At 39.1% G+C, this 22,968-nt stretch overlaps 1 long non-coding RNA gene across 1 annotated transcript in view; it reads left to right on the top strand.

Annotated features, from left to right (window-relative positions):
- Positions 1–22,968, top strand: part of LOC135443221 (uncharacterized) — a 74,970-nt gene that overhangs the window by 13,936 nt on the left and 38,066 nt on the right. The gene's annotated exons all lie outside the window — the stretch shown is intronic.

Consider the following 22,968-nt stretch of genomic DNA (forward strand, 5'->3'; position numbering starts at 1 on the left):
GCAGTTTATTTGCGTGTGATCATTGATTTCTTGTACAATGGGAAATGCACTAAAAAAATTCCTCTATTCCTTTGTCTTTCAAAATTTACCCTTCTCCTTTCATGAAAGCAAAAGGCAACAGTTCTATATAAAAGTATTTTTTCAGCTGCATAATTAATTCTTTTTCTTGAAGGATGAGTAGAAAATGGATATAAGGTAAACTTTAGTTATTTATCTTTCTGCGCTGAAGATGGCTAAGAATGTTCATTTATTTAGGTATTTTAAAATGCTGTGATATTGTGTATGGCTTATATTGGTCTAGGTCTATTTTAAGAACCCTGTCATGTGTTCTTGAACAAATTTCCACGCCTGACATTGTTTTCAGCAGGAGGTAGACATCTAAGGCACTGAGATCCAAGTCCTGTTAAATGTCTGACTTCTACTGGTGCTCCTGTTGTTGATTATGTCATTAACTCTGCTTGTCCTTATCCAGACTTACCAGTAAAAACATAGAGACATAAGAAAAGACATTTGGAAAACACTAAAATGCAAATTATAGTAGTGAGGAAAGCTATTTTGAGATGTTACACACTATATTTTGGGAAATCTCATTTTTGCCTGTTTACAGCAAAATTTGGATAACATGTCAAATAAATCTGAGATTTAATTGTTTTTTAAATAGAACAATAAATCTATTTTCATGTTATTTTTGTTTTTTTCCTTGAAGACCTGGGAAAATGTGTTTAAATTTATTACAAGATTACAGCAAATTGTGACCTTTCCTGAAGCATTAATTCTCCTGGACAAAACATCAGGTTTACTTTGAAATTAATTTCTTCAAAATATGTAGGTCATAATAAAAAAATGGAGTATTTTTTTATATAAACTCACCTTTCTCAGGTTTATAGTTACCTGTATAGACACGTTTTTCAATAACCTGAGGCACTGTCAGCAGTGACTAAGTTACAGGGGATTTGCTCATCTATCTGTAGTTCAATAACTTTTAGACTTAACAAGAGGGGGATTTTAGTTTTGGTTTTTTGGTGGTTTTTTTTTGGTTTTTTCTATTGTAGGAGATCCCATATGGTCTTTTAAAGGCTTGAATTACTTAAATAACTGATTATTAATTTTTCTACAGAGAACCTGGAAATGGCATTGATCCTTGGTTGAAACCTCCACTCTCCAAATAGTAAAACCCTTGGGGTTTTGTTACTTTAGGATTAAGGTTTCCCTATTATCTGAGTTCAAAAGCCTGAATCAAAACACACTCATATGAATGTGATTAATTTTCTTGTTGCATGTTACCAGTGGGTTTCATGTTATCAGAAAGACTCTTTTGTTGACTGGGAAACAGACAAATCTCATATAATCTGAAGAAGGAAAATGAGATAGGAGACACCTCTTTCTCTCCAAAACCAACATCAAAATCTTAAGGAAACTTCTAACAGGGAAAAGATTTAGAGTATAATGTTGCATTTTTATTTGCTTGCTGAATTGGGTGTTTAGGGAAGCAATGATTTACTCCGTAGGAATTTTTTAGACATCTCCATTTCACTTGGGTTCTGAGTTCCAGTTACAATTTCTAACTGCAGATTTTCTTTTCCTATGAGTCCAAGTTCCTGCTTTGCTCAAAAATGCTACTGTTCAGTTAATTCATGAGTTGCTGCTGAGATGGAAGTTTGGGTTGAGATATATCTGTCAAACCACATGGGGAAAAAAGCACATTTTCCCTCCTCCTCCTTTTCTTCTGGTTTTGCATTAAGTTTTTAAAAGCTGACCAAACTCCTCTGAGGCTGCAGGTAGTCCCAGATACTTCCTGTGCAAAAAGGGGATCCAAGCAATCCATACATCTTTTCTTTTAGGCTGCTCAGTCCCACTTTCAAGAGGTGATTTCACATCTGAATAAAGTATAAGAATCTCCTGGAGACTGCAGAATAAAGTTAGGAGAAGACTGGTAAAGAAAGAGATATGTAGATCTAATCTACGCTGACTTTACTAGCAGTGTCTACTGCCTGTAGATGCAGTTCATCCTTGCCAAGAGATTCTTTTCCCACATTGTTCAAATAGCTCAGTTACTTCTCTAAATACACTATTAAACACTGTCTGTCTGGACTGAAAAGCAGGGGGGCTTTGGGGTGCTGCTCTTCCTTTCCAACTTCTTTGTGTCCACCTGCTTGGTTTTCTTCATTTATAACTTGGAGGGGAGAGGAGAGAAGGGCCAAAAAATTGTACTTGGGTCACAGCTTAAAATGGAATTAAGGACACGATAATTGCATCCACAGTATAAATCATAGTCTGTATTTGCCTGCAGGACTTTGGCATATAAATATTTGAGTATATTTATATACTTTTACACTGATGTTATGCCAAAACTTTCACCACTACAGTAAACATAGTTTTGAGTCCTGAGCATGGAGGTGGACAAATAATGCCTTACTGGCAGATGAAAAAAGAACAATATTAGAAAAGTATATTTGGACCAATGACTAAATCTAACAATGCCATATGTTATTTGACAAATAATAAATCCTCTCACCAAAAACAAAGCCCAAGAAGTTGATAAATGAGCACTTGCTTTTCTGAGTTTTTTACTCAGTCAGAACCATACCTTTGTCCATACAGTAATAGAGACAGTAACAAAGAGTGACTATTAAGATAGACATTTTCTTAACCAGCTGTGAGATGTGGGAAAAGGTAAAGCAAGCAACCAAACAACCATGCAGAAAAACTTACATATAGGCACACCTTTCTTTAAACCGTCGATGATCGTGACCCGATTGTTAAAATGCCATAACAAATGTGCTCCATTTAAAATCAGGAATTTTTAACTGGATGGTTTTCAGCTATCCTCCATAGCTATTATTGCCACATAACTTTCCTAGTGTGCTGTTTCTACACGCTTATTTATGCAGGCAGAAACTTCAGTGAAGCTGTGAGCAACTTCGCTAAGTATAGGAAACTGAGGGTGTAGGTCAGAAAATGTCTATTTGAATAATAAAAATATGCTCAAGATGTGCACTCTCTTGGGTGAGTGCATTTTATTCCCTCCTGATATCTCTACGGTAAAAGAAAAAAAAAAATAAAATAAGGTATTTTTCATTCAGGGCATTCATTTACAAATATTTTGAGAGTTTTGCCTGAACAGGTTGTGTGAATTCTCCTAATCTTGTAGGACTTCATTTTATCCTGGAAACTCTCTTGGAGAGTCACATATAATTCTTTGATTTCTCCTCTTTGCTTAAGTGTTCAGCCATTGCAGTTTGAGCTTATGCCAACGTAGATGAAAAGTTTATATTCTTTAAGGTGTGCTGTGCAGCTGCTTAAGGCATGACCAGCTTAACCAAATAAAGAGCTAAATTTCAAACATTTTAGTCTTGCAAGAAAGAAGGAAGAGTAGTTCACAGTTGAGCACTGAGTTTTCTGAAGCAAGCAGGTTGGGACTACTCTATCTGTATGATCACAGGAATGCTTACCCCTGCAGCACAGTTTTGTTTCCTGTTGCATATTAATTCCTTGCTCCCTGCCATGTGTTCCTGTATTTATTTTTCATGGCAATTCTGAACATGAAGGCAACATTTTTTTGGAAAACTAAAAACAAACTGAATTGGCTACTGGAATACTTAACATTGTCGTTTTAAACAGGTACATTGCTGTTTTGTCTTACTTCACAGGATTTGTGTTTAGCAAGCCAGGCTCTCACTTTTATAATTTAATTTTTATCAGAGCAAGTGCATCTGTCATGTTGGAAAATAATTTCATCTTGAGAGTTGAAAACTTTGCTATATTCCATCACATTATTTTCATGGCACTAGATCAAATTCTTCCTTCTTTTAAGAGCTTTTATCATAGTTGTCATTGGCAACAGAAACCATGGTCTTTAATCAGTCCTTCCAACTGCTGTGTAGTAAGTAGCTGGAATGGACATATAATTTAGACATGAGTAACTCAAGCAAATGTGATAAATGAACTGTTGATCTTGAAATCTTTATTGGCAAATGTACAAGTTTTAATTGAGATGGGATGAGTAGGAGCACATAAAATGTGACTTACTGTGAAAGCTCAATCTGAACTTGAAACTAAACTCAGTAGTTTCAATATTCCAAAAATATTTCTCATTTCTATGCCCTTTTATATATTTTTTCTTGTGATATAAAGCTTGCTGAGCTCTAGGACAGCACAGGGGCAGTGTAAGTATTAAAGAACTAGGAAATATAGAAATGAAAATTAGTTCATGATTAGTATAATGTTGAAGTACAAACTTAAAATGTTCAGCAAACAGAAGGGAATTTTCTGCACTGATAGTTACATTTGAATGGCCAGAATTAAAAAAAATAGCAAACCCTCTATAATTCATCTAGTTCCTTATTTAATGCATGTAAAATATTCTCCTGAAGAGACAATTTCTAAAACTAAGTTTCCTGCTGTAGAATGAGTTTCACAAGTATCAGAGATGCAGTGAAAAGAATATGCTAAGAGACAAAATAAACTATCTTGATTTTGCAAAGCATGAAGCAAGGTACAAAGAGATTTAAACCTAAAATTGTCACATTCTCTAATTTTTTATGTTCTTTTAAATGCCCAAATTACTTTGAATAATTTAATTTTTTTTCTTATGAAAATGTACTTCCTAGTGTCTTTGGATGTACCTTTTTGCATGATCAGCATTTCTGTAAATCTGGATCTCAGTAAATGGATGCACAGAATGTCCAGTGATCAGCTGTGAGTTCAGTTTGCTGAAGAGAGCTCCAGGACTGAGGAGATAAAGACCAAATCAGTCAGGTCTTTGAGGAAGGCGCTGAACTGCCTTAGCCATACCACCATCCTTCTGTCTCCTGCAGTCCTGGGACTCATTTGGTGCAAACATTCCTAAGTCCTGTAACCGAGGGTGCAGTTATCCTACTGCAATGGGTGACTCCCAGGAGATAAATCTTTCCATCTGGTGCTTGGAAGAAGTCAGACTCCCTCTGGAATGAGGGAGAGGTGCAGAAAAACTGAATGATACCTCAGTAGAGTTGAATGCAAGAGTGGGAATAGCAGAAGCTGTAAGAGATTGAAGCAGGGAATCGATGAGATGCAGCATGTAAGTAGTCTCAAGTTTGGTGATGTTTTATATGGAAGTGAAAAGGGATGTTCCAGCTAACAAAGTGTAGCAGCCTACTTGCTGTTTTGCCTGTCTTCTAATCTTATCTCTCAAAAGTAGATAAGTTTTAGTTTCATTCTGTATTCATGGGAAGTGCAATGCCCACGGTCAGGAGGTGAACCCAGGTGTCCTGAGTTTTAGCCCAGAGTTCTGTCTGATGGAGCACAGTTGGGAGCCACATACAGATGATGCCTATCTACTAAACAGTACTTGGGCTGGCAGCCCTGTAAAGCTGTGCTGTTATTCCAGGCTTAATTATCGGTTTGACATAATGCTACTGAATGAGTGTAAACTTCTAAAAAATTAGAGATTTGCTGCATTATGCACTGTACTTTCTCTGTTAGTGAGAATTCAAATTCAGAATTTTGTAATTCAAAGCAAATTATAGAACAGACACTTGGTGTACAGGGACAGTTCCAGATGACAATTAATGTACTATCTCATACATGCTTTTTGAGTAACAGTAAAGTTGAGAGCCTGTAATCGTTAAGGAGGTACACTGTTCAAAATCCAGATGAAGAGATAGATTAGCACTGTCACTTCATTGATTAGTGCTCCCATTTGTTTGAATTTCAATGCCAAAATGCAATAGATGACATGATGCAAAGAGAACAGTGCATTGTAGTTGCTGTAGTTGTGGTGTCTGACTTTATGCAGTTATACAACAATGTTCTAGTAACCAAGAAATTCTGCAGTGTAATTCAAATGCTATAAATTGATCTGAGTTCATTGTTTCTTCTTATGGCGAGGCTGCTCAAAATTAATGCTAAAACATTTTGGAAAGAATTTCCCCAGTAATTGGTTTATTGTGTTTCTGTTTAAGTGCAGTTTACTGAAGTATTCATCTAAAGGAAACACTGTCAATCTCTTCTGATGTGTACATTAATTTATTTTAGTGCACATTAGGGAAAATATCTTGTCACCCAACTCTCTCTGAGTGGTGTGATATGCTTTGAGTTTGCAATATATCTGTTTGTAATAAAACAACTCCCCTTCATTCTGCATTTTCAGTGTACTCAATTCCACATGTAGCACCTATATAAACAGCCTTAAAATATTGCCTGAACTCTCCTTTACGAAGTCATTGGAACATTATCTTGATGTCCTTGGGACCTCTGTTACCCAAATGACATAATAACCAGAATAGCCCATCTGTTGAACCTGGCTTATCTAGGACGTGCTGTGGGCAGTTTCAGCCAGCTGAGATTCCCAGCTACCTTGTGAGGAGAAATGAAAGAATGTGGCTGCTTGTAGTATTTTCTTTTACACATTTTACACCAGATTCATTGGACTTAATTGCTGTCAATACTGATGCAACCAAGAATTTTGCAGCTGCCCAAGCATCAGGTTTGAACCAAGGGATTACAATGTTTGGTGTAATGTCCTACAAAGGTCTGCAGTGGAGCTGTTGCCAGAAGCCTTCTTGCTAGACCTCATTCTCAAGGAATAGCCTCAAATAGCAAATTAGTGCTGCTGCTTGCAGTCTTCATCCCAGATCTCTTTGAGAAAAGAGGCCAATGATACCAGATTCCTGCTCTGGCCATCTGAGGGAAGCAGTGCCTGGCAGCCTGAATATCTGGGATGGCTGCAGAGACAACTTCCCCAGGTCTGCTCTGATGTGTGCTCAGCTGGATGGCAGCCTGGCTTCCCTACCTGTCCTGGACCTGCTGCTTCTGCTGAGCTGCCACCTGTCCTGCTCCTCAGGACTGCTCCCTCATGAGGTGCGGAAAGGCTTCATATTTCATCCATTTCCAGGCCTTGCTTGTTTGCCTTTTCATACAGAGATTCTTATGCAAGAAGGCAAGCAAATGTTTATGCACATAAAAACTGATAGTTCTAAATGGTTTGGGTGTTTTTAATTTTTTTTTCTGCTTTGATAAATACTTCAAAGCAACAGAAATATTGGTGTTAATTTTCTCTAAAAGTCTTGGTCTTCCTGATATGCAGGAGCTCCATAAATTTATTGAGCTCTCTGGTTGGAAACACCAGACCTTTTTGTGGTGCCACAGTGAAAATTTCTTCATTCCTGTGCAGGATTCAAATGTGTGACAAGAACTCATTTCAGCAAAAGAGTGTTAGTGAAAGTGTAAAAATCTGCCAGCTTTTGCAATTATATTTTCACCAGCACTTTCATCCGTGAGATTGTCTGGTTTTGGTTTTGGCTGGGAGGATTCTTATCTTCCCACTATTCTGCAGCCCTTAATATTGCTCTGAAGCCTACAAAGTTAATAGAACATTTATCACAGGGCAGGACATGATTACTTTTAATTCCAGTCCCAGTTGTTCTCTCTTGGATCTTCTCACCAGGAAAATTACTTGCATACTAGTTTAGTGTAGCATTTTAATGGATTGCCTCCTTCTACCTTTCTCCCACCTTCTTTATTTCCTTCCTGAATTTCTTTTATCTGCTCTTGTTTAGCTGGCTACTCTTCTCACAAGAAGGGCTATTTTTTAAATGAAAATCCATAACATGTAGAGACAGTAGCTTGCAATTTGTAATTTAGGCAGAATTAATTCCATTCCCATTAACTGTGAATGGGTCTATCATGCATGTGTAATTGAACATAACTAGATCAGAGGAGCACTATTAAGTTTACATTCCTTTTAGGTTTTGAAAGAGATCACAGCAGTATTAAAATTGTCGTTTCAAAAGCTAAATAGAATAGCTATTAATCCATTTTGTATATTAATAAAGAGACAAACACCCTTGGTCATGGTTCTGTTTTCATTTTCATTAGCTGTTATATGAGATTTCTTTCCTATTAACAAAATGTCATTTTTTTGTCTTACTTGAAATAGCTCCTTGCAAGTCTTCTGTATTTGTGGCAGAGGTTATTTCTTGCCATTTCAATTTACAGCTTTTTAAAATAACTAGTCTGCAACAGCTGCTATGTTGTTGACTCTTCAGGTAGCACGATAAATTGCATTTTGTGTCTGAAATATTCCTATATCTATTTTAAAAATTCATGCTGTTTCACAGACATTTGTGAAGTTCAGTATGTTCTGAGAGGTTTTTTAATCAAAGCTAAACACTCATCCCTCTGTCCTCCATTTGCACACTTGTCTGTTAGCAGGACAGATTAAAACATTGCAATGGTCATAGCATAATGTGAAATCCTTTTGCTATTTTCATTCTTCTCATTCATATATTGTGGTTTCATTCCTTCCTGAACAAACTTATTTTCCAGAGCTACATATACTACTTGTGTAATGACACAAGGGCCATTCTGTTAGAAAATGCAATCTTTCAGATTGTGGTTTCAGCAAAGGAATGAATTTTACTGGCCACCCAAATGTAATACATCTGTTGTAGTGCATCTGTGTTTTATTTATCAAGGAGTATTGGAATGGTTCAGCACTTAGCTGCAGGGCTTTTAGTCTCAGAACAATTTGTGTATGTGGATACAGTGATGAAGTCTAAAGGAGAGCAATGGCAGGGCGCACTGGACACCACAATCACAAGCATCAGAAGCAATTGTGTTTTGGGAGAAGAAATGGATGTCATACTTTACTTAGAATGTTGTTGAGAACTAGTTTTTATAACAACTGATTAAGAATTCCATCCTAAATTAACACACAGCAATCAGAACTCAAATCTCAGAGTCTTAATGTGCTGCTGCCCATGAGTTAGATCTCAGCCAGGCTGAATCAGGGAGAGGAGGTGCTCCAGGCACCAGGTAGGAGATTCTCCCACAGCCCTGGGCACAGACCATGGGGAGGCAGCTGTCCCCCTGCAGACTGTGGAGTTCCAGAGGGCAGCAGAGATCTACCTGCAGCCCTGGAGTGTTGTCATCTTATTACAAGGGTTCCATGCTGTTGTCTCCGTATCTCAAAAGTTTCATGAGTTCTTGGTGTTTCTCATGGGCAACTCCTTAGAGCACTGACTCTTTATTCTTCACAAAGCAGCCAACTGACCCCAGTTCCCCCCTCAGCCATACACCCCGCTCTTTCATAGCACTCTTCTTCTCATTGGTTACAGCTGTGGCCTGTTAAAGTCAGGCCTGTTCCTAATCTTTGATAATTGGCCCAGCTGCAAGTCCTTAGGGGTAAGATAACTTCCTACACTACCTTTATTTTCTTATATTCTATCCCCTTACACTTGAGCACTCCGCACCAGAGCAGGTGGATGTTCGAGGGAGGCTGTGGCCCAGTAGGAAGCCCGTGCTGGAGCAGGCTCATGGCAAGACCTGCGGCCGGTGGAGAGAGGAGCCCATGCTGTAGCAGGTTTGCTGACAGGACTTGTGACCCTGAAGGGGACCCACAGTCAGGCTGCCCGTTCCTATAGGACCGTGCTGCATGGAAAGACACCTACACTGGAAGCAGTTGCTGAGGAACTGCAGCCTGTGGGAAGGACCCACACTGGAAAAGTTCACGGGGAGCTGTTTTCCATAGGAGTGACCCCACGCTGGAGCAGGGGAAGAGTGTGAAGAGTCCTTCTGCTGAGGACAATGGAGAGGGAGAGACAACATGTGATCAAGTGACTACTGTCGCCACATTTCTCTTCATAGAGAAAAGCAAGGCACAATTCTTCCCAAGAATATTTCTGGGTTTTACATTCTCTGAACCTCAGAGAAAGGAAAAACAATTCTTATCATTTACTGTGTCTGTATTTGTGCAAAAGTAGAATGCAATATGGAGATTGTTTACCCAAAGTGATGGTGTTTTGTTTCCTCGGCCTATCAGGGCCAAGCATGTGTGTGTGTGTCAGGATTGTTGGCTGACAGTCACGAGATTCTGGGCAGCTGTGTGCAGAGTTGAGCGCTTGGCAGATTCAGTTTATATGTAGTGTAATACAATATGGAATAGTACAGCATAATAAAGTAATTAATTAGCCCTCTGATAAGATGGAGTCCTCCTCATCATTCCTCCCTGCCACGGGGGTCCCTGCAAATACTATGGACTACAGGTCCCATTCCCTGTCCTCCTGCACCAATAGGTGAGAGGTGTCAGAGAAGTCAACAGTGATGTTGAGCCTGGGAAGAAGGGAGTGGTGACAGGAGAAAGAAGTTTTTAAGATTGGGGGTTTATTCTTGTCATCCTACTCTGATTTAATTGGTGATAAATTAAATCAGTTTTCCCAGGCTGCATCTGTTTTGCCTGTAGTGATATCTGGTGTGTAATCTCTCCTTGTCTTTATCTGGACCCACAAGCCTTTTGGGGTACTTTCTGTTCCTTGCCCAGCTGAGGAGAGGATGACAGAGCAGCTTTTGGTGATGAATCATTATCCAGTCAGGGTCAGTTCACCAAAAATAGGAAGATGCTTACCATTCTTAGAAGCCAGAAATTGTATTTCTCTCCATGTTTCTACCAAAAAATTATCTTGAATTTATTCAGGGTGCTCCTGTGAAATTATATATTCTTTATTTCTAAATTACAAGAGTAAGCACCAGTAAATTTAAAAGTGAAATGAAGCACACACTGTTGAAAACGGGCAGAATACTAGTATATTTTAGCAAAAGATCACAGTATAGAAGTGCAGGATTGCAACTAAAATGTAAATCTACCAATTCTAGTTTTATCTCAAAGGTATGTTTACTTCACATTTCAGATGCCCCACTTTCTGATTGACTACTGAAAGGAATGATGTATACAGCATATCAATTGTGTCTTAGAAAAGTAATGCTAGTTCTATTACTTGACTGAAGTTTAATTAAAACACTAGAAACTAGTATTTTAGAAATTCCAAAATAAAGTTCCTAAAGACATTCACAAATACAAAATCTACATGATAGAGATATTGAATCAAAGATAGCTTAAAAAAGTTTTAATGGCGTATTTTGTACATAAGATGGTATTAAATGGTGAACATTTTGCAGGGAAAGTTGATTAATTCCCTGTGGGGGTTTTCTTTTTATTTTAAATTCTGTAAACTCTCTGCCAGTTGTCCTTTTCATTGATTTATTGGCCTGCATTGTTGCTATCATTAACAAAAGACTTTTTCCTACATTAGGAAGCTCAGTTTTTTGTACAAAAATTGAACTCTTTAGTTCTTTGTCCTTTTAAATTTTTTTTCCTCAGTTATACCTTCCCCAACTTTTAGGTGCTGCATTGAAATTTAATGTACATATTGTCTTCACAAACTTGACAAGGCAGAAATATTTGATGTGATGGAACTCCATCCCCCTTTCCCCTTACCCTTTTTTGTTTTTAAGGCCACATCTGACCTAGCCATACCTTTCTGTTGAAAAATGGTATCTGCAGCAGCCATTATATGCCCCTTGAAGATGACAGAGAGCTGCCTTTCAGCATACAGAGGAAAGAACTGTCTTAACCAATTTTCAGGGCACTACTTCTACAGTGTTTCTCACCAGGTGTCTTGGTTTTGCTCTGTTAAGTGGTTTGGTTTTTTTTCTCTTCCCTGTTTTCTTAAATGTTTTGCTATTCCTTTTATCATCCTTTTCTGCCAGAGGCAGGGGGGCACTAAACAGCACAGCTCTGTGGATGAAAGCAGATCTGTGTGGAAAGTGCTTCATGAAGTATTGCTTTTGGCTATACTTTTGGGTCCTGCCATGAGTCTGCTTGCTTCTCCTGAGACCTAAATTTGATACTTGCTTCCTGAATATCTGGTTGAGGAAGGTAGCTTTTGAATTTTTTTAAGTCTATCAGTCTATTTTTTAAAGTTAATCAGAACAAGTACCTTTGGTTTGTGTCTCAATTTTTGAAGCCAGTCTAGTTGAATTTTTTTCTTTTTTATTATAGTACCTTCTGCTGCCTTGCTTGTTAACTTTCAGAGGCAGAAGCATTAAATGAAGTCTGCAACTGAGGCATGCTGAACTCATCTATCTTCCTTCCTGCCCTGTCCCATGCTCTTATCTGGAACACAAGCAAAAAGAGCAGAAAGAGCAGAACAATTTGAGGGCCCACATACTGGCAAGTGATGAAGACAATTTCTCTCTCTTCTTCTTCAACGTTTAGTAGGCATGGAGTTGGAGCTTCTGCTAAGGCCTGCCATGACCTGGGAGAGCACAGTGAAGAGTCTTTGGAAAATAACTGAGGTTGAGATTTAGTCAGAACTGTTGAAACAAAGTCAGGGTTCAAAACTCTCAGAGAAGTTTGGGATAGGAGCCAGGCAGGTGTGCAAATTAGAGTTTAGAAGGGAACGGTTATATAAAAAACCATTTATATTACTTATATATGGAAAAAGTAGGTCTGATTTGGAGGTTTGGCAGTAAAATAAAATGGTTAGCAGGGAGCTGATAGTATTTTGACACTATTGGCAGTACTGAAGTTGTGTTGGGCAGCCTTGGGAAAAACTGTGTGTGCGCAAAGCTTTCTGATATATTGGGGCTGGCAGCAGGCCATCCTGGCTGGGATGAGCTACGCCCAGCAGAGCCCATGTCCCTGTGTGTCTCTGTTTGCTGGGATGTACTAAGCCAAATGGAGCCAGTATCCCTGAGTGTCTCTGTTTGCAGGGATGAACTAAGCCAAATGGAGCCAGAATCCCTGAGTGTCTCTGTTTGCAGGGATGAACTAAGCCAAATGGAGCCAGTATCCCTGTGTGCCTGTGCTGCCCAGCACTGTTAGTGAGGTAAGCAGATAAATCTACTCCCTGCATTTTGGCTGTGGTTTGGTGGTGAGCCTGGTTACCTGTGTGTGGATTTACACAGCATCCCCAGCTGCTGGAGGGGTGCAAGGGAAGAGTTGGCCTCCAGTGGAGAGCCCCACTGCAGTGGTGCAGGATGTGGAGCTGGGGAAAGGTAGCCCTTCCAAGGCCCGGGTGGTGAACAGGCAGGGAACAGGCAGCCTCTCCATCCATGACAACCACACTGGCCCAGTGACCCAGGCCAAAGCACCTCCCAGCTTGGTAGTGCCCCTACATCTCCACAGGCAGCTGCTCCCACACTTCCAGAGCCTGTTGGAGCAGCAGGCAGTGAAAGGTTCATCCCTCTTGCTCCTACCAGGGCTCAGCAGCCAAACCCCGTGTAGCCTCCAGTGTGCTGCTTATGCCTCTCTGCTGTGTTTTGTGACTCTTCCACATGGACTGGGATGTCACACTCACGCATCCATGCAGCCAGAACACCCTGGGTCTGGCCCGCCCCCCTGCTGTTGTCCATACTTTACAATGCCCATGAAGTGTACAAATGCCCTCTACATAAGGCTGTGTGGGAAAAATCTCTAGAAGAGTGAAGAGATTTTAAAAATAAATAAATAAAAGGAGGAATAACAAGATTTGGAGATTCCATTACTTAAAAAATACTTCTAAGTCTTGAGTAGAAATGTTCTTTAGGACTGCAGAAAATGCTGTCCAAATAAATTGTGCTGATTGCTTCTCAGGCATTTTGTGTTCTTCACTCTGAAAGAGGTTAATAGACTGAAGAATTTTTTTCTGAGCTTCATCAGAACTAAGAAATCCTATGGGCCTTTACATGTGAGAAGATTCATATCATAATTATTTTTATATGCCTCTGGGGCTTTTTTTCCCCCAACGTGTTTTTCTTTTGTCTCTACTCATTCATAGGGGCAAAGAGTAGACACATTTACAGAAAACCCAATATTTTCCACTTAACAGTGGTACCCATAAAATAAGATTTCTGTTTGTATGCAGTATTTTTATGTGTGTGCTGCTCTGAAACACAGCAAAGACCTGACTTGTTGATGATGGATTTTGACTTCTGAAATGCGTGTCTTGTATTAGTCCTGCATAGATGTCTTCCTTCAACAATTCTGAATCATATTAATTTTAAACACTTGGGTGCTGAAGATAAAATTAAATTTCCATTAGAGACTATTATTTAGTGTGTACCATAAGGTTCTTATGTGGTTTGCAGAGAAAATCTTCATGTGAATTATACTTATGATATTGTGTAATTCACTATTTTCCTAGATGTAATTCTGCTGAAACACCATAAAATATAGTAATTTTTATGACTTAGATTTTAATCTTGGTACTTTTTCATTTATATGAAAGTCTCACCTTAAGATACCTTATAATAATTTAATTGCAGCTATTAAAATGCATTTTGCTAAATATAATTCTTGTGCTTTTGTCATAACATATTACCTTTTTCTGTAGTCAGGGTTCTCCTAAATTGCATTTTCTCTGTATTTTGTTTAAGGAGAAATCCTACACTCCTAAATTGTAGAGACTGTTCTTCCTGTGTTTTTCTGTACTGTGAATTCTTGAATCAGTCTCCTCTTTGAGAAGAACATCAAAAGCTTAGACCTTGCTTAACTGATTCCAAGTCTGTTTCTAAGGAGAGAGAAGTCTGTTTCTGATTTTGGTCATGTTGGTCTGAATAAGGACCTCTTTTATCCCAATCAGTGATGCAACTAAAGGGAGGATATGCTAAACTAAATGAAAATACTATCAAACCATAGGTTTCCTGTCTAGTAGTTATTTTTACCAGGTAAATCCAAGATTTTTCTCATGGGACAGTGTAATTATTTTATGAATTGGTTGCTTGGGGGTTCTATGAAAGATGTGGTAAAGACAAACTAGAATTAATGAGGGGGAAAAAATTAGTTTGATTGTCTAAGGCTGACAAAATGATTTACTAAAATTTAGGTAGTATATTAGAGATTTCTGTTGTCTTGTGCTGTTTTGGGGCAGTTAAGGTACAAGATAGACTTTGTGTGCGTTTTTGGCAGTGGTTTGTTGAGAAACAGGATTCCTGTGCTCCAGTGAGACTATATCTGAGGATTTCCAGTGGTATCATCCAGCCACAGCGCTGACTCTCTCATCAGTCTTTGTACTCTGTGTTACTGTTTGCAGGATTCTGCTGCACCTGGCAATGAACAAGGTTATGCATTAACTTGTTTCTTTCTATTATCAAGAAAACAATTCTTAAAGTTATGCTGTGGAACAGGAATTTATTGTCAATAAATTTACAAGATGCTATCAAAAGTAATTTAGCAGAGAGAAAGTGGCCTTTTTAGAAGGTGTTTATAATTTTTCTTGACAGCAGCTTCCCCTCTATGATGCAGCTGGAGTAACAGTAAATGGGCTTTATGGAGATCTACAGAGTAGAATGACAGTAGGACAGAGATTTGCTAGATGAAGCAAAGGAAGGCATTCCTGTATGCCACAGAACATGGAAATTACTCCCCAGAAAACTTGCAGACTTAGAGGTGTATCTTGGAAGATGCTGAGGATTCTCTCAGAAGTGCTGTCAAGCTCCTTTCTGTCCTATTAACACTCCTTGGTTTGGTCTTTGGCTGTGCTCTAAGCATAGTCAAAGCAAGTCTTAAACTTGGTGTGAGAATTCCTTTGTGCACTAGGAAGTATTTGATTTACATAATGACTTTAGCAAGTCTCTTTCCTTGAGATACCATCCAGATTATGGGTGCCCAGTAGGAACATTGATATATGAACTTTGTTCTGGCCATTTAGTTGATGATGAACAATGTCTTGTGAAAGTTGTTTCCTCACACTCACAAAGTCTGTTTTAAGATTTAATTTAAAACATTGGCCCCATACAGTTTCTTGTGTGCATATTGCAATATCTGTACTGTGATGTCAGGGCGGGCCTCATGGGTAATAAATGTAGAGCAGGAAACCCTCAAAACCCTCATTTATGCTTCTCTTAGTGTATTTTGGTTTTCCCTTCAACACAAATGATCTCAGTAATTGCTTTCATGTCTTCTATTGGCTGCCACAGAGCAACTCTGAGTTATATTTTCTAGGTAGTTATAGCTGAGAACCTGTAACTTTGTCAAATCTCTTTTGCTTTTTCCATATACAAAACTTTACTTTTATCTTTAATTTCATTTTTAGAAGTGAATGTTGTTTGCTATGTAACTCTCCAACCTTGTAAGGCAGCTGTGTGAGGACAAAAACAATGCTGAACTGTGTGTCCTTTACAGGGCTTGTTTGGGGGCCATTTTTTCGTATGCAATATTGCAAGCTGTTTTTTAGAATTGTCCTTCCCCTTCAAGGTTCAAATGCAATTTATTTAAGAGACCCTCTGCCCCATCCCTCTTGAGGCTTGCTCTCCAATTTCCTCACCTCACTGTTAAATAATTAGTTTTGGAAGGCTGAGCAGAAAATAAAACTAAATTAATATATGCATTTGAATGGTAGCTTTGTGCAGTTCCTCTTCTGCAATTAGAAAATTGTCTCGAGTGCTGGTCTACCAAAGGTAATTATGAGCAAAAGGTTGAGTTCTCTTTTTTAATGAGTTCTGCCTGATGCTGAGAGGAAAATCTAGTCTGGTGCAGAGTATATTCAATAGTGCTAATTAAACCATTCCTCCCACTTACTTTAAGTCAAATTAGTTTGATCCAATTGAGAAACTAATGTTTCACTGAGGCAGGTCTTTAAGACTTAACAGAATAGTTCCATATTACCTTAAATGAGAGGGCTTTTTTTTGTGAAGGGACTACCAATCTCCATTCAGTGAAATATAGTTTTTCTTCTTTTCTTTTTCTTTGTTATAAGTGAAACACTTGAGTAGCCTCTGCTACTCAAGTGTGGTGATGCCAATTGGAATTCTGTGTGTGTTGCATTTTCCCCCATTTTTGCATAGAATAACTAGTTTTTATTTTATTAGAAGGAAAATGAAAAAAAATCAAGCACTTTTGGTGCTTGTTCCTAACTCAGAGGCATGACTTTTTTTAATCTACTTACAGGAAAGTAATAAAACTTTATTATCAGAACTTCAGGAGATGACTTATTGAAGGCATCACCCTGAAAACTCTTCAGGTTGTTAAGGACCAGAAGTTAAAATGCTTAGAAGTGTTGGTTTTTTTTTTTTTTCCGAGGAGTTAAACCCAGTCGTGTACTGCTTACTGAATTTCACCAGTTCGATGGGATTATGGACCATGAAGTATTTTTCTGTTATGATTATAGACATATTATCAGGAAGTGGATTGTTCCTATCAGTGTCATGGACAAAATTTGCCTTTATTGCTACTTAGACCTGCTCAGGCATATTGGTTTCAGGCAGGGGTGCTGCACTACTTTTTAAGGTACAGTGTGTTGATCTGGATGTTCTTCTTTGGGAGGACGTGTAATGCTTCTCCTGCTGAAGTTGTAGGATTGCATATCCACATAGGTAAAACTACTTCCCCTATGCCAAACATCACTGGAGAAAAACCCTCTGGTGTGACAGAGGGGGGAATCTTGTACCTGCCTGTTCACTTGTGGGACTGACCCCCCGGGCGTGCTCAGTCTTTGGGTACAGTTTGGGCCTGAGGAGGTGCCACTGAGGATCTCTGACAATGCTGAGGGGGCTTCACATCACTCCAGCTTCTGTTTCACAAGGCAGGTTGTGAGTGTTCTGTGTGTGTCCTGTGAGCTCCAGCCAGCCTGGACTCCCTGGCTTTTGCAAGCTGGACTTTGTGGTATATCTGTGTTACAGCAGCTGCAGCTGGGGTGGATGAGCTCAGTTAGCTCAAAGCTGCTGAGCTCAGGTGCTGCCAATGTTACTGCTGCAGCAGGAAAGCCACACGATGGAAACTGGTTATAAACTCTGCCCACTTGGGTTGGTTCTTTCTTGCTGCGGCTGCATAGTCAGCAGTACAGCACCCAGGCTCTGCATTTTTGACTTATCAGGAATGTTTTTGTGAGCTGTGGTTACAGCAGTGAGTGCCAGACACGCTGCTCCTTGAAGGAGCAGTGCAGTGTTGAAATGAATATGTGCTAAAGAATAAAGAGCACTGGAGAACTAATTCTGGAGTAAGGACAAACCAATTGCATTGGTGCTACCTGATACCATCTGTGGCTTTGATATCCATTCTGGTTCTGTGCCACTGGAGAGTGTAATGCTGATTCTTGTTTTGAACAGCTTTCCTCAAGACTCCTGTGCCTATCGTAAAAAATAGAAGGGACCATACTGCATTTATGCATTCACAACACACTGTCCCTGACCTCTCTTATCCTGCAGACTGTACTTAATCTCCCACTGTCTGGGAGAATATTAATTACCAACTGTTGATGGAGTATACATGTTAGCAATTAAATGTTATGGATGAGTGTAGGCTGGTATTTGAGCCCTTGCCTTGCCTTGAATTTATTGATATAGGCACATGCAGTTAATTCAGTACCTTTTTACGAGTTCTGAGTATTCTCTATGAGTTCCCAGGATTTTTCTATAAACTATTTTATAATTCCACCACAAATGGGCTTTTTTATTCCTATTTTCTCTCAATATGTTGCTTTATATACTGTTGAAGTCAGCATGACTGAATGGCTGCAGCAGCAGTACTAAGTAGCTCATTAGCTTTGTAAATATGAGTGGCTTGATTTAAGTGTAATGATTAAAAAGAAAACTGTTTTGCTGAAGGAGATAAGGTGGGTCCCACAAATTATGTGGTTTACATACCAATTTAGTTTTTTTAATTACTTGAAATCACTGACCAACAGCAAGAAAAAGCACTTAAGCATTTGGTGTAATACTGGCATATGCAGATATTAAATAATGTGCATGGTAGGAGGCAGGCTTTTTAGCTGAGAATTTGCCAGGACAGGCATCAAATCCAGGGGTTTCCTTTATAGTCAGGAAGAAGAAACCAAATACTGCAAATTGATTTGCATTTATTTTTATTTAGTTTATTTTTGTTTGGTGGCAGTCCCTTTTCAGTCTAGTTAAAAAAAAATCTTGCATGGGAGAGCTGCCAAAAAGTTGACAGATTAATGCTCATGATTCTTTTCTCAACCAATGATTCTTTCTTTGAACAAATATTGGACTCTTTTGGAGCTCCTGGGTTGAAGGTGCCATGACAGTAAAAACAAAAATATGTTAATACATTATAGAAGGGAAATGGCATTTCTAGCTGCTCTCTGATTAAAGTCTAGGCCACATTCTGCCTATAGAAAACTGCCTTTCCATGTTGGTTTGTAACTCAGTAAATGCTTGCTGCTCCTGAGTAGGTGAAGAATTGTCATATACAATTTTAATTGCAGGTAATATGAAGGGAGATATTACAGTTTTGGGTTAGTGCTTACTCTTATTGGTTACATTTATTCAAGAAACTTCATGAACATACGACATATTCCATAACTCTTCTAAGCATTATTCTAAAAAGCTAGTTGCACTTGTCAGTGTGACTTTTTTCAAAGCTTTTCACAAAATCATTAAAATTTTGTTTGGACATGGCCTCTGAAGGCCATCAAGTCCATGCTTCTGCTTGAAGCAGGACTGTTAGTAAGTCTAGATCTGTTTTGTCTGACAACCTTGAAAACCTGGAGAAGCTTGGGATTCCACCTATGTGAATAATATGCTATAGTGCCCAACTATCTTTCTAGTGAAGAATTTTTTCTCAATGTCCTTCAGTCTTCCTAACTGCAGCCACTCCCTGTTGGCCCTTGTTTTGCCATTGGCCACATCAGATGAGAGGTTGTCTCTGTGGTCACTGGAGCTGCCTCTCAAGGAGATGCGGGCTGTTGTTAGCTCTCCCTCTTTGCCAGATTGAACAAGCCCAGCTCTCCCAGTCTCTTCTAAGGGCCCAAGTGATGGCCATCCTTACAGCCTTCTGCTGGACCTTACTCAGCCCCTCATCATCCTCCATGAGGGGCAGAGCCCCAGGTTTCCAGAGCACAGCTTTCCAGACATGATCTCTTCAGTGCAGGAGCTCCCTTGACCGGCCACACCTTCCTCAGTGTGGCCCAGTGTTGGCTTTCCAGATTCCCAGGGAGACTGCCCCATGGCACCTTCAGCAGGGCCGTCAGTCAGACAGCCACTTTCCAGCTGTACTTGTGTGTGAGGTTATTCTTCCCCATGTGCAGAACATTGCAGTTCTGCTTATTAAGCTTTGGGAAATTCCTCCTGCTCTAGTTCACAGGTTCCTCAAACTGCTCTGAATTAAGACTCTACCGCTCAATGTTTCAAGTTTTCCTCCATTTGGAGCTGTCCTTGCATTTTCTAGTAAGGGCATTCTTCCTTATGACCCAGGTAGCTGATGAAGAAGAGGAACAATGTCAGACCCAGAATAAACTCCCTGATTTTCATTGTGTTATTGACTGCTGTCTGGACTTTGAGCCATTGATTACTGTGAGCCCGCAGTGTCCAGGCAGTTTTCAATATATCTCACAGTTCAGTCAGCTCATATTTTCTCAGCTTTCTGAGCTTCAGTGTCAAATTGTATCAAAATTCTTATGAAAGCCAAAGTGGATCATATCCAGTGCTCTCCCCTGGTCCAGGGGATGCAGCTCATCATTTCATCATAGAAGGCAATTGGGTTGGTCACGGATGATTTACACTTGGTAAATCTCTGCTGATTATGCACAACATCATAATTTTTGTCCTTCACATTAAATTTTCTTCAGATTAAGTTTTTGTCCTTCACATACTTGAAATCTATTTCCCTTTATCTTAATATGAGTTAGTGGAAAAAGCAAATCATCTCTTTGAGACAAAGGTACATGAATGCAATGTTCTACTGGCAGCAGCAGAGGTATTTCATGTCCAGATGAGAGAAGCAGGGATAAGCTGCTTCATTGGTACAGATAACATCTATTTCAATGAGGAAGAGAGATAACTGCATATATGCTAGAGATTAGTCACAGTTTTGCTAAGGTAAGATTTATCCAGGAATAAAGTGACACCTTAGGAAACTTAGCTTTGAAGAGAGCCATAGGAGTTATATAAAGTCTTTATTTATAATTCACTTAGGAAATATTATACTACATGGTAGATACAGAAGAATTCATTGACATCTCAATTATAATTATAGTCCTTGAGTTGTGAAAGCAAAAGAGTAAGTCTCCAGATCTTTAATAAGAACAATGATAATTTTCTCTATTTTAGGTGAAATATTGGCTAACGATCATGAAATTAAAAGTTAATCAGTTGCTAAGTAAATCATTTGGCAGTTCAGGTGAGAAAATGTAAATCTTTTTGAGGGAGAAATATATTTTCTCAAGATATAGAAAGTTGTAATTTTACTCTGTAGTATATTTAAAATTCACCTTCCCGAGTAACTTTCATGAAACTCCTAAGTCCTTCCTCCATATTGTTTAATTAATGATTTTTTACTTCCTCCTATGCCTGCATTACGGTGAGCAGAAGCTGTCATTCTGAATGTATGAAGACAAATGCACAAATGGGTATCAATTCCCAGGTAACATTTCAAATTCAAAAAGTCTTGATTGACTCTGCTATTAGAGCACCTGACAATTCCAGCCTGGGAATTATTTCCAGTTGCTCTACTCAACATAGCTACATATGCTGCATATATGTTTCTATGAGTTAAAAGAAAGTAAACCACTGAAAGTTTGTCTGAGACCAGTTCCATTTCGTTTTCCATGTGTCTTTGCTTTTCCATGTGTTTGCTTTAATCATCTTCTCTCAGACTTCCACACTCCTGAGACTTCACCAAGTTTTTTAGGAATTCTTAGTGTATTTTTGCTGCTCTTCAGATGAGACAACTGATTGATTTCCATGTTGGTATTTGCAGGTAAAGAAGTCACTGGACGCTGTTGCATTTGTTTTATTTTGGTTTGTTTTAAATAAGGGTTTCTGAAGAGGAGAGAAATTCCCTTTAATAGCAGAGTGAGTGAAAAATTCCTCCACATATGTTGCTTTTCCTGGGAAGCCTGGTGTACCTGACCCAACTTGAGCAGAAGGATTTGACCAGACATCTTGAGAGGTCCCTTCTAACCTTTTGCAATTCTGTGATTTAGCTGTGATTACCAATTTTCATTAGTCATAGAGGTTGTATGATGTAGCATATTCTGGAAAAATTGTGCTTGCATGGAGTCCAAAACCTTAATGCAAAGAGATTTTGAGGTCTTCTATTCTGGATAGAAAATATAATCCCAGCATCACAGGATAATTGATTTTGGAAGGAACTAAACAGGTGTCTCTAATCCAACCTCATGTTCAAAGTAGGATGAGCTATGAGATCAAACCAGATTACTTAGAATTTTATATACTTTGTATACTTAAAAATCTCAAGGAGGGAGACTGCACATCTTTTCTGAGTAACCTGTTCCTATGACTGCCTGCCCTTGTGATGAAAGATAAAAATCCCTTCAGTCAGTCTCAGTCTCTCATTTGAAATGCTTGCTGTGTCTCTTCTTCTCATCATGCATCATTTTGAAGGACCTCTCTCCATTGTCTCTGTGACCTCTGTGTAGATATGAGAAGGCTGCAGCTAGATTCCTCTGAAGCTTTGTCTCCAGGCTGAGCAAGCCAAATTAGCTCAGTTTCTAATAACAGGGTGAATTCTCCAGACCCCTGAGTGTCTCCGTAGCTCTCCAATGAGCTCTGCTGAACTTGCTCCACTTCATCAATGTCTGTATTGAGGGGAGCAATTGGATGCAGTGTTTGAGATGAGGTCTATGAAGTGCTTTTGTCTACTAGCTATGATAATACAGCCTAGGATGCCAGGGCACACTGCTGGCTGGCTGCCCATGGTCCTTTCCAGTACAGCTGTTTCCCAGCCGATCACTCCCCATCTGTTTTGTGCAAGAGCTCATTTCTTTCCAGGTGCAGGACTCTGAATTTTTCAATTTTGAAATTATAAAGTTCCTGCTAGCCCATTCCTCTAGTCTGTCTATATCCCTTTTAACAAAGACTTGCTCTTAAGCATATCAGCTCTTTCTCCTAATTTGATGCATGTACCAACTTGATGGAAGTGTGTACAACCACCTGCCTCCAAGTCACTGATAAGTGTATTAGAAAGGACAGGTCCCAGGACAGACCTCTGTGGTGCTCCACTTGTTGCTAACCTCCAGATTCAGTAGGATGGGTTACCTACTGTCTTCTGAGACTGATCATTCAAGCAGGTTTTCTCATATCTAATTGCCTACCAATACAGATCATAACATGATAAATTTCATACAAGATTATTGTGAGAGTCAACAATATCTCTGAAGATGAAAGTAAATGACATCCATTGCTCTCTCTTCATCCCCAAACCTAGTAATTTTACCCTAGATGACAATCTACATTAAATAGATGTTCACC

The sequence above is a fragment of the Zonotrichia leucophrys genome, chromosome 2 (genome assembly GCF_028769735.1).
Source record: "Zonotrichia leucophrys gambelii isolate GWCS_2022_RI chromosome 2, RI_Zleu_2.0, whole genome shotgun sequence".
NCBI lineage: Eukaryota > Metazoa > Chordata > Aves > Passeriformes > Passerellidae > Zonotrichia > Zonotrichia leucophrys.